A 13995-nucleotide genomic window follows, 5' to 3' on the forward strand; every position below is an offset into this window, starting at 1 on the left:
GTACCATTCTTTCTGAAACCATTCCAAACAATAGAAAAAGACGGAATCCTCCCTAACTCATTTTATGAGGCCACTATCATCCTGCTATCAAAACCTGGCAGAGACACAATAACAACAACAAATTTCAGGCCAATATCCCTGATGAACATCCATGTGAAAATCCTCAATAAAATACTGGCAAACCGAATCCAGCATCACATCAAAAAGTTTATCCACAACGATCAACTTGGCTTCATACCTGGGATGCAAGGCTGGTTCAACATACCCAAATCAACAAAAGTAATCCATCACATACACAGAACCAACGACAAAAACCACATGATTATATCAATAGATGCAGAAAAGGCCTTTGACAAAATTCATTAGCGCTTCATGCTAAAAAGTCTCAATAAACTATGTATCGATGGAATGTATCTCAAAATAATAACAGCTATTTATGACAAACCCACAGCCAATATCATCCTGAATGGGCAAAAGCTGGAAGCATTCACTTTGAAAACCGGCACAAGACAAAGATGCTCTCTCTCACCATTCCTATTCAACATAGTATTGGAAGTTCTGGCCAGGGCAATCAGGCAAGAGACAGAAATAAAGAGTATTCAAATAGGAAAAAGGAAGTCAAGTTGTTTCTGCTTGCAGATGACATGATTGTATATTTAGAAAACTGCGCCATCTCAGCCCAAAATCTCCTTAAGCAGATAAGCAACTTCTGCAAAGTCTCAGGATACAAAACCAGTGTGCAAAAATCACAAGCATTCCTATACACCATTAACAGACAAACAGAGAGCCAAATCATGAGTGAACTCCCATTTACAATTGCTACAAGGAGAATAAAATACCTAGCAGTAAAACTTACAAGGGATGTGAAGGACCTCTTCAAGGAGAACTGCAAACCACTGCTCAAGGGAATAAGACAGGAAACAAACAAATGGAAAAACATTCCATGTTCATGGATAGGAAAAATCAATATTGTGATAATGGCTGTACTGCCCAAAGTAATTTATAGATTCAATGCTATCCACATCAAGCTACCATTTCTTCACAGAATTAGAAAAAACTATTTTAAACTTTATATGGAAACAAAAAAGAGCCCACATAGCCTAGACAATCTGGGCAAGAAGAGCAAAGCTGGAGGTATCACGCTACCTGACTTCAAACTATACTACAAGGCTACCATAACAAAAGCAGCATGGTACTGGTACAAAAACAGTGATATAGACCAATGCAACAGAACAGAGGCCTCAGATATAACACCACACATCTATACCTATCTGACCTTTGACAAACCTGACAAAAACAAGAAATGGGCGAAGGATTCCCTATTTTATAAATGATGTTGGGAAAACTGACTAGCTTTATGCAGAAAACTGAAATTGGACCCCTTCCTTACACCTTATACAAAAATTAACTCAAGATACATCACAGACTTAAACTTAAGACCTAAAACCATAAAAATCCTAAAAGCAACCTAGGCAATACCATTCAGGACACAGGCATGGGCAAAGACTTCATGACTAAAACACCAAAAGCAATGGCAGCAAAAGCCAAAATTGACAAATTTTATCTAATTAAAGACCTTCTGCACAACAAAAGAAACTATCATCAGAGTGAACAGACAACCTACAGAATGGGAGAAAATTTTTGCAATCTATCCACCTGACAAAGGTCTAATATCCAGAATCCACAAAGAACTTAAATTTACAAGCAAAAACAAACAACCCCATCAAAAAGTGGGCAAATGATATGAACAGACACTTCTCAAAAGAAGACATTTATGCAGCCAACAAACATATGAAAAAATGCTCATCAGCACTGGTCATTAGAGAAATGCTAATGAAAACTACAATGAGACACCATCTTATGCCAGTTAGAATGGCGATCATTAAAAAGTCAGGAAGCAACACGTGGAGAGAAATAGGAACACTATATAAACATGTGGAGAAATAGGAACGCTCTTACACTGTTGGTAGGAATGTAAATTGGTTCGTCCATTGTGGAAGACGCGGTGTGGAGATTCCTCAAGGATATAGGACCAGAAATACCATTTCACCCAGCAATCCCATTACTGGGTAATTACTCAAAGGTTACAAATCATTCTACGATAAAGACACATGCACACCTATGTTTATTGTGGCACTGTTCACAATAACAAAGACTTGAAACGAACCCAAATGCCCAACAATGACAGACTGGATAAAGAAAATGTGGCACATATCCAGGATAGAGTACTATGCAGCCATAATAAAGGATGAGTTCATGTCCTTTGCAGGGACATGGATGAAGCTGGAAACCATCATTCTTAGCAAACTATCACAGGAACAGAAAGCCAAACATGCATGTTCTCACTCATAAGTGGGAGTTGAACAATGATTGAGAACACATGGACATAGGGAGGGGAACATCACACACTGGGGCTATTGGGGGTTGGGGGCTAGGGGAGGGATAGCATTAGGAGAAATACCTAATGTAGGTGATGGGGTGATGGGTGCAACAAGCCACCATGGCACGTGTACACCTATGTAACAAAACTGCACGTTCTGCACATGTACCCCAGAATTTAAAGTATAATTAAAAAAAGAGAAAAAAAAAGAAAGAAAAATACATAGCACCTTGATCAAATTCCTATGTTAAACAAAATTAAGAGAAGAATAGACATGATAGATAATAGAGCTAGATTATCAAATAATCTTTTCTGTCTAGAAAATACATGAACTGAAATATCACTCTATACTCCATAAATATGTACAATTATTATGTCATCTAAAAATAAAATTTAATAATAAATGTTAATGTTAATAATAACTCTAAAAACCTATTTTACTGCCTTATTTTATGACTACCACCAAACTCCAATACCCAAATAATACAAATGTCCCAAATCTTTATACTAAATATGTTATTTAAATACAAAATTATAGAAAAAATACCTTAAGGATATTGTTTACATTATATGAGTTAAAAGATTTTTACTGCCAACAAAATTAATGTGAATTTAGGCTACATAAAAGAAGTGTCTAAAGCAAGTTGAATGGAAGTTGAAGTATTGAGTCTAAGGGTGACATTTTAGAAATACTACGATATCTCAGATGAAAGTCAGCAGCATGGTGAAGTGTTTAGTCATCACGACTAACAAAGTACTGTGCAGAGAATTGAAAATTAATAGCATACAGGAAACACATCTAAAACGATCTGTTATCTTAAAATATTCAAGTATTTATACATTAAACTTAACTTGTATGAATTGTAATGTTATGTGTTTAGGCAGATTAACTGCAATTGTAAATATCCACTGAATTTCTAATGTTTAAGTCATAGTACAAATTGTCATATGATCTTAATACTGAAAGTAAAAATAAAAATACGCAGCCTAATGTGGGCTTTGCCAACTTCAATGGGTGGCTTTCAAGACTGCCTTTAAATTTACATTCATCCAGCCAATTGAGAGGGGGAGACATTTAGGAGCACAGGTGGGTAGGGTTGAATCAGATGTCAGTCTTTCCTGTTTACATTCCCCTCTTCAGCAATTAGTCACAGGGCTGTCCCCAACTGCCAGAGGCCGGTGACTGCATCTAGATGAATGCCTGGGAAGTAGCAGATAACTCTGATTTGGGTTAGAACTGTTGTACAAAGATTATGTTGATTGAGAGAAAGAAAATTTGAATTTTCACCTGATGAATTTATGTATATGAAAGTTTATTTCCAAGGCTCTGACTTTAAAACAGCATGCCCTTATAAATGTTTTGTCCATAGTTACTCATCTACCCTTCCCCCAGACACTCTGCCTGGGCCACCATACCTCTCCAATGTAGAGTGTCTTTCTTAAAAGGTAGGCCTCATGTGTCACTCCTCAGTTTAAAACTTCAGTAGATATACACTGTCATTTAAATACAAAATCCTTAATATTTCCTAAAAGTCTGGCAGGCTGAAATCCTTTTAGGTCTCTGTATTGTCTCCCAGTTCCACCTTTTAGCTGGAATCTCCTCTCATCCATATGGGATTTCATTCAGCACTCAAATTACATAAACTGCAGAGTCATAATCTGGAATACTTACCTTCTCTTTCTTTACCTGCTTAACTCCTTATCCTTACGTCTGGGTTTTACAACTCTTCCTATTGCATGCTTTTCCAACAATTCTACCATCTCAACTTAATTTAGATTGCCTTGATATGGGTTGACATAAATCCTTGTTCTTCATTTAAAGCATATTGTGTATTTTGAATTATTTAAATAGTTGATTATTAATATTTCAAATAGCTGTCATCTCTAGTAAAAGCTTGAAGTGCTGTTTACCAATCCCTAGTGTGCAGTGACCAAAGCACCAGAGGCGCTGAACATACACTTAGTAATTAATAGATGATCTTACTGATGGATATGTGTGTCTCTCTGTGTTCTTTATTACCTGAATAATTCTTTAAAATGCTTGAGAATGAGTAAAGCTACCAAATTAAAAATTATCTTAAGAACATTTTGGAAAATTTGCAAATGCAGTAACAAATCTTCAGGAATAAAAACCATATAACCACACATCTAACCTCCCATTGACATAGTTACATCTTGTGTAACACACTGAAGAATAGAAAGAAGAAAGGCATAATTTGGCTTAAAAGTCATAGATTGTAAGACAATATTCATTACTTGAATCTATTAGTTTCTATCTTCACACAAAAGTGTAATAAAGAGCCATCATATTTCATTCACCCAATTGTTTTCTTGTTTAATTATATTTAATATTTATAATGTTTTTATTGTATAAATTTACAATGTACAACATGATGATTTCATATATATATATATGTATATACGTAGTGAAATGATTAATACAGGCAATAAATTGCACATAGCCATCATTTTACAAAGTTACTGTTTTTGTGGTAAGATCATCTAAAATCTACTCCCAGAAAATTTCCAGTATACTGTGCAATGTTTAATTCATACTATTCTATATGCTCCCTCACTTTTCCTAGCTCACACCATTCACAAATCAGCAGTTTGTGATAAGGACCAATTAATTATTAAAATTAAAGAACAAAGAGAAGAAAAGTGAATGAAGTTCTCAATATTCTGATTGAAATATATGATCTGTCTCAAAATTAATAGTTTTATATACAAATAAGATTTATATAAAAAGTAGTACCTTGGCCGGGCATGGTGACTCACACCTCTAATCCTAGCACATTGGGAGTCCGAGGTGGGCAGATCAGCTGAGGTCAGGAGTTTGAGACCAGCCTGGCCAACATGGCAAAACCCCATCTCTACTAAAAATATAAAAAAAAAAAAAAAAGCCGGGCGTGGTGGCGTGCACCTGTAGTCCCAGCTGCTTGGTAGGCTGAGGCACGAGAATCACTTGAACCCAGGCAGCAGAGGTTGCAGTGAGCCAAGATCACACCACAGCACTCAATCCAGGACAACAGATCGAGGCTGTCTCAATTAAAAAAAAAATTAGTACCTTATTCCATTTTTAAAAAATGTTGCATTTTAGAATGTATTAGTTACAAAGTATATATAACATTCCTATAATTTGTATACAATATAACGAAAGTCACTAATGCATTTTTTTTTAATTGTTGGTAAAAACTTCTAATGGGCTATTACAAGTGGTTTCACTTTATTCCTGGGTGTTTTCAAAAAAAGAATTCTAAATTTCTAATTTATGATAAAATATAGTAAATAAATAATTTGTCTTGAAAATATCAATTATCATTTTTAGAGATATAAGGAGATGAAATAATACAGATTTTTAAATTATATTTTTTGTTTTGTTTTTGTTTTTGTTTTTTAACAGAGTCTTGCTCGGTCGCCCAGGCTGCAGTGCAGTGGTGTGATCTCAGCTCACTTCAGCCTCCATCTCCCAGGTTCAAGCAATTCTCCTGCCTCAGCCTCCTGAGTATCTGGGATTACAGGTGCCCACCACCATGCCCAGCTAATTTTTCTATTTTTAGTAGAGATCGGGTTTCACCATGTTGGCCAGGCTGGTTTCAAACTCCTGACCTCAGGTGATCTGCCTGCCTCGGCCTCCCTAAGTGCTGGGATTACAGGTGTGAGTCCTTGTACCCAGCCAACATATGGGTTTCAACTCCAATTTAATGACTTCATGTTCATGAGAATTTGAACATGTAACTTGAATTTTACTTTTCACTACTGGAAAATAGTGCTATTTATAGTTACTTTATTATTTAATTATAAGTAAATGACAAAATGTAAAAGAACCGAGAATAACAAGTTTTTCTTAGATGTTAAAATTATTCTTCTCTCAATTATTTTCTCTTCAAATTAATTATCTACATCATTTCAAACAAACTTGTAGTCATCTCCAATATATCTGTCTCAATCTCCCTTTCCACCTTTTCTGTTTCCCACTCCTCAGTAATAATGAATGCATGCCAATTTATTCTCCAATTATCTAAATTCTTTCTTTACTTCCTTCTTTCTGTCACGATAACTTTGAAAGTTATTTTATTAATAATAGGAGATAAAATATAGCATCAGATTGAAGAGATATTGGTAATATGAAAGCCTAAGATTTAATAAATAAATGTGAGTTCAGTAATGTAAATTTTTTTAATAGATTGGGTAGAGGAAGTGGTGATGTATTTAGAATCAGATCTGTGCTATGTGGAATATTTAATAAATACAATTGTGGATATAGTTCATTTGATATACATATTTGATAATCAAGACAGGATGTCCAGGTATGTGGTAGGATATACAGATTTATAGTTTAAAAATGATATCTAAAATGCATGTAAACTATGTGCAACAAATAGCATATGAAAAAGTAAAGTCAAAAAGAAAATTATATGGAATACCAGTTTTTTATAATCAGTCACTGGAATAATTATCAACAATAGAGATTAAAATAAACTTTTTTTACCCTTTCTGCAAGTTATTAAGTTAGCTTGTCATGGTTGCACACTTACTGGTGGAAGACGTCAGACTTCTGGCCCAGAGAGAAAGGACTTTATTACTCAAAGCACAGAAGGTAGCATGAGCCTTATATTCTCATCAGTTTTCCTTGCCCCTAAGTCTCATGAGGGTGATATGGAAGCCATACCCAGAGGTATGCCACAAAATTTCCATCCATGGGTGAAAAGACAAACAAATTGCAGTAGATATATATAAAGGGAAACTTAGTAACAAAAGGCACTTGTTTTAGATACATGCAAAAACATGAATGAATCTTAAAAACATTTTCTAAGTGACAGAAGCCAGACATAAAATGTGTTATAATGTATGATTCCATCAATGTGACATGCTAGAAGGCAAAACTAGTGAGGGGAAACAGATTAGTGATTCTGAGGTACTGTGGTTGGAGGTGGCACATTGATTGCAAAGTGTCAGGAGTGTTGGTTGGGGGTGATTAAAATATTCCATATCATAAATAGGATGGCACTTATATGAAGGTTTTTCTTTGCCAGAGTTCAAACATAGTATTTTTATAATTTGTGGATTTTGTTGTATGTACATGTTTTCAGTTGAATTGTGCTTTCCAAAAAGAGATGTTAGAAACTCCAACCTCTGGTACGTGTGAATGTGACATTATTTGGAAATAATATATTTGCAGATATGATCAAACTAAGATGAGATTATATGAGATTAGGGTGACCAAAAACTGGTGTCCTTATAAGAAGGCTATGTGAAGACACATGGATACAGAGAGGCCCAGGGAGAATGTCATGTTATAAGAAAGAGAAAACTTGGAATGATGTCACTGCAAGCCAAGGAGTGCCAAAGATTGCTCATGAACACCAGGAGCTAGGAAAGAAATATGAACAAATTTGTCATCAAAACCTCCAGAAAAAACCAAACTTGCTGTCATCTTAATTTCAAATTTCTAGCCTCCAGAAATGTGAAAGAATAAATTTCTCCTGTTAAGCCATGCAGTTTGTGTTAATCTTCTATGGCAGTTTCAAGAAACTAGTACAATATATTCTGTCTCAGTAAAGCTGATTTTTGGCAAATATCATAAGAACATATTGTGAACAATATATGTAAACAGCATAGTGAAGTGCTTTGCCACTATAATTAATAAAAAATAGCTTATATAATTGATAACTATTAGCTTAGAGAAAACAAAAAAATTAAGTGGCATATAACCAACTAACTTCAACTATTTTAAAGTTGTGTACAAAATAAACTGATTTTTAAAATTAAATCAAAATTCATGTATTAGTTAGCACTGATGTAACAAGTAGGCCCTAAATGTGTCACACGATAGAAAACTTCTTGCTCTCTTCATAATACTGGAAAGGTAAAAAAAAAATTGTCACCGATTCAGCCTGATATGGGCTCTGCCACAGTCAACAGTTCGCTACATTTCCTGTGGAGAAGCAGGGAGGAGCACATGTGGATAGTTTTATGAGTCAAGACTGGGAGAGGTGCCAGTCACTCTCACAGGTATTTCATTGGCTAGAACCCAGTCACATGGCTCTGCTTAACCGCCAAGAGACCTGGTAAGTTTATTTAGCTGTATGCAAGCTCTTGGCATAACAGTGCTTCAATTTGAGATGATGAAAACTAGAATATCCTTAGCTAGGGAATCTCTGTATAAGTTCATTACCACAGCACCACTTTAAAAAAGGTAATAGTAGTAGTATTATAATTGGCCTTCACATAGCACCTTATTCCCCTACCCCAATCCAATGTATACTTCTTAACATGTAAGCCTCATCAAGTCACCCCTTGATATAACACTCTTCAACAGATATACAGTGTTGATTTAAGTGAAAATCTTATAATTCCTATAGGATTTTCCTAGATCCAAATAGACCCTAGGATTTCTTGCATGACTTGAGCTCTTCTCATATTGCCTAACCCATTTCGTCTCAGTCCTTCATTTGTATTCTTTTCTCAAGCCATTTTGGGCTTCCTACAATATCTATAACCCACGATGTTTTTATTCCTTCAGTAGTAAAATCCATCTTGCTTTCTCTCACCTTGACTGTTCACGTGTCTGAAAGCTTTGGCTTTCTTCTCTTTATGTAGTTAACCCTTTCTAAGCATTCAGGTCTAATTTTAAACAATATTATCTTAAGGAGCCCTTTTTTTTTTTTTTTTCCATCGAAAGGCTAAGTTAGTTTTCCTGGATTTAGGCTTATACAAAATCCTGTATGTACTCCTTTAAAGCATAAACAAACATAATTATTTAAATAATTATTGTAATATTTTTGTATATCTATGTTACCGAGTATGAGTTTTAAGAGCAGTGACTGTGGAAATTTTGTTCACCACTTTCTGTTACAGAGAACATCACATGGTAGGTTGTTTAAAAGTTTCACTGAAGGAATTATTTACTCTCTGACGAAGGGTATCTAATTATATTTTTTCTGTATTAGATATCTACCTGACTTAAGAGATACATAACAAGGCAACCAAACAATTTTATTACTTTTGAAAAATATTGGAACCCATGAGATAGCTTACTATCAGTAATAGCACAGAACAATACACACCTAATGCTTGCCTTCCCTTTTAATCAACTGTGTAATAAGTGGCAAAATGAAAATGGAAGGGGATTATTACTTGTCATAAAAGTAAGAGATTTTTAAACTGCTACTGATACTTTAAATCTTCTAATTTACATAATTTTTGCAATAAAGAATAGACATATTTTCAAGATACACATCTGATTTCAAATTTAAAAACACTAAAAACATCTCTACCTGTGCCTACCGCAAAGCAATAGCGCTTGGTTAGGATTGATGTACAAAAATAAAATGAAGCAAAAAGTGACATTTTGAATGCTCTAATTACAAAATTCAGTTCATTTAAAATGACTAATGTTTAAATGTGCATGCATAAAATTTAAAGTTTAATATTTATATATTGTTCTGTAGAATTTTTTATTTGGAAATCATAAGAAAATATGTCCAGAATTTGCATGAATATATAATGCTCATGACTAATATAAAAAGTGCAATGTATCATGGAAAATTTCGCTAGGATATTAAGCGGGTTCACTATATGTTTTTTGCATACTTAAAATTAGTAAAAACTATATTGAATATTTTGTTTTAAGCACCTTAATTTTTACATTTATGGATATGAGAAAAAATAACATCGAATTTTTTATTACAATAATCTTGGTTGAATTCCAACTTAGTTACTTATTTGTGATGTTACTTAAGGAAGTAGCTTGATAGCTCAAAGACATAGTTTTGTTTACAATAAAATAGGGACATCAAGAGCTAAGTTAAAGATAATAAGGTGAAATAAATAAGAACATATTTGCAACAAAACCTGGAGTATTGTATAGTGTAGGCAGTATAGACACATCCACTCTCCCTTCTTTTGATGTATTTTCTAATGTGTATTTCTTTATCTTATCAAATAAAGTTTAATTCATTCTCAATATATTTTTTCTTTTTTATTAGCTTCCATTATTCAAATGTCACTGGAAGTATTCATTTACCTCCAAAAATTTTCTTTATTCTTTTGTTAGTTCCCTCACACTATTTTATGTCATCAAAGTATATTAATTTATCTCACAGTTTCTTTTAATTGTACTATTTCTTCAATACTTTTTCTGGCATATAATTCTGCAAATTAAATTCTAGCTTATGAACAATTTCAGTAGTTGTGAGGAAAAAAGAGGAAACTAAAGTAACAAACATTTCTGATGAACAAGCTCTAAGGTTTGGGGAGTAGTTAAATGTAAGTATCTGTGATGGTTAATACTGAGTGTCAGCTTATTGGATTGAAGGATACAAACTATTGATCCTGGGTATGTCTGTGAGGGTGTTGCCAAAGGAGACTAACATTTGAGTCAGGGGGTTGGGAAAGGCAGACCCACCCTTAATCTGGGTGGGCACAATCTAATCAGCTGCCAGTGCAGCTAGAATATAAACAGGCAGAAAAATGTGAGAAGAGAGACTGGCCTAGCCTTCCAGCCTACATCTTTCTCCCTTGCCGGATGCTTCCTGCCTTTGAACATTAGACTCCAAGTTCTTGTTTTGGAACTCAGGCTGGCTCACCTTGCTCCTCAGTTTGCAGATGGCTTATTGTGGGACCTTGTGAGTCTGTGAATTAATACTTAATAAACTCATATATATATATATATATATATATATATATATATATTCCATTCCAATATATTCCGTATATATATCCAATTAGTTCTGTCCCTCTATTGAACCCTGACTAATGCCAATTTTGGTACCAGGAGTGGTTCTAGAGGAACAGAATATTAAAGATGGAGTTCTTTCATTGGTTTAGGGGTTTCTGGAGTTGGCAGCTTAGTATAATTAGACCCATAAATGCTAAGGACTCTTTTTTTTTTTTTTTTTTTTTTTGAGGTGGAGTCTCACTCTTGTTGCCCAGGCTGGAGTGCAGTGACGCGATCTCAGCTTGCTGCAACCTCTGCCTCCCGGGTTCAAACTTCTTCTGCCTCAGTCTCCTGAGTAGCTGGGATTATAGGCACCCACCACCATGCCTGGCTAATTTTTGTGCTTTTATTAGAGATGGGGTTTCACCATGTTGGCCAGGCTGGTCTCGAACTCCTGACCTAGCCTGCCTTGGCCTCCCAAAGCCCTGGGATTACAGGCATGAGCTACTGTGCCCAGCCAGGACTCTACTTCTAATAGTATAGAGAACACTGATAATCCTTGGTGTGAATGGTTTAGAGAGTTATGCAAAATAAATGCATTTAACACTCCTGATTCATCGCTTGTGAGAGGCAAGGAGTTTAGTGATTCTGTGCATTATACGTTTGACCATATGTGGAGAACCAAGGAACATAATAAAGCTGGTTGGTTGCTCTTAAGTTCAGTGGACAAAGTGATTATAGAAAATGATGAAATCAGGGATTCTATCTCCCAGCTTCAGAAGCAGATACTGAGCCTCAAACCTGCTAAGATCGCCCTGAGTGAGAGTCTTATCCCCTATAGAGAAAGGGCTGAAATTGTGGATAAAACAGATACAAGTTCTTATCATGAGAATGGCTGACTTGCAATGAAAGGTGCATGCACAACCTCACCAGTTGTCTACTGTTAAAGTGAATGCAACGACTGGAAAAGAATGGGACCCTGAAACTTGGAATGCGGAGGTGTGGGAGGCCACTGATGAAGCTGGAGACACTGAGGTTATAAACTCTGATGAACTTTTTTTGGCTGAAGAAAAAGCTTCCCTATCCCCAGTAGTGGCAATATCCCCTCTCCAACCCATGCTGCCATGCTTTTTACCTTTGACCCATGCTTTCGCCCAAGCTTTTCACCTTTGATTGAGGAGATAAACCCTGTGCTGCCTGAGCCAAAAGTGATGGCCTTGCCTGAGGCAGTTTCCAGGCAAGATAATGTTGACTCTCCTCAGGAGCCCCCAACAAAGCACCCATTTGCTTCTAGGCCTATAACTAGACCAAACTCCCAGCAGGCCTCTAGAGGTGAGGTTGAGAATGTGACCCATGAGATGTGGGTCACTAAAAAATAACTGCTTGAGTTTCTAATTTATATAAACAGAAATCTGGAGACCAGGCATGGGAATGGATATTAAGGGTGTTGGATAATGGTGGAAGGAACATAGAATTGGATCAGGCTGAATTTATTGATTTGGACCCACTAAGCAGGTACTCTGCATTTAATGTTGAAGCTCTGGTAGTTTAAAAAACCAAAGGTTCTAATAGTTTATTTGCTTGGTTAGATGAGATATGAATTAAAAGATCTCCCACTGTGAGTGAGCTGGTAATGCTTGAACTCCCTTGGTTTAATATAGAGGAAGAGATCCAAAGGCTTAGGGAGATTGGGATGGTGGAGTGGATTAATCACTTTAGACCTGCTCATCCCAGTTGGGAGGGTCCAGAGGATATACTCTTGACTAATGCCTTGTGAAATAGGTTTATGAGGGCAGTACGTGCATTTTTGAAGAGCCCTGTAATTGCTCTTCTCTGTATGTCAGCTCTAACAGTAGGAACCGCAGTTACTCAACTACAGAATTTAAATTCAATGGGAATAATTGAATCCGGAGGTGGCAGGGGACAAGTGACAGCACTCAACCATCAAAAGGAAAGTGTGCTTAGCTATCATAATGGACAGCAGAGGCAATGCAGCAATCAGAATAGTCTGACTCGTGTAGAGCTCTGGCACTGGCTAGTTAATCACAGTGTTCATAGAAGTGAAATTGATAGGAAGCCTACTGCATTTCTACTTAATTTATACAAGCAGAAATCTTCTAGGTCCAATGGGCAAAAGACTAATTTGAATTTTAAAAACAGAATCATGGCCCCTCAATCAATTTCCAGACTTGAGCCAGTTTACAGAACCAGAACATCTTGAATGAAGGGAAGGCCAGGTCCCTCGAGGAAGGACTCCACTATATTACCGAAAATTTACGGTGAATCTTTCTCCCATCCTTCCCCAAGAAGCCCTCCAGCCCTTTACCAGGGTAACTGTGCAATGGGCAAAGGGAAATAATCCGACATTCCAGGGACTACTGGACACTGGCTTTGAGCTGATACTGACTTCAGAGAACCCAAAATGTCATTGTGGTCCTCCGGTTAAAGTAGAGGCTTATGGAGATGAGATAATTAATAGAGTTTTAGCTCAGGTCTGACTTACAGTAGCTCCAGTGGGTTCCTGGACTCATCCTGTGGTCATTTCCCCAGTGCCAGAATGCATAATTGGCACAGACATACTTAGCAGCTGGCAGAACCCACACATTGGCTCCCTGACTGGTAGAGTAAGGGCTATTATGGTGAGAAAGGCCAAATAGAAGTCATCAGAACTCCTCTTCCTGGAAAAATAGTAAATCAAAACCAATATTTCATCCCTGAAGGGATTGTGGAGATTCGTGCCACCACCAAGGCCTTGAAAGATGCAGGGGTGGTGGTTCCCACCACATGCCTGTTCAGCTCTCCAATTTGGCCTGTGCAGAAGACAGATGGATCTTGGAAAATGATAGCAGATTATCATAAGCTTAACCAAGTGGTGACTCCAATTTCAGCTGCTATACCAGATATAGTTTAATTGCTTGAGCAAATTAACACATTTCTTGGTACCTGGTATGCA

This window comes from Symphalangus syndactylus, chromosome 10 (genome assembly GCF_028878055.3).
Source record: "Symphalangus syndactylus isolate Jambi chromosome 10, NHGRI_mSymSyn1-v2.1_pri, whole genome shotgun sequence".
Classification (NCBI taxonomy): Eukaryota; Metazoa; Chordata; class Mammalia; order Primates; family Hylobatidae; genus Symphalangus; species Symphalangus syndactylus.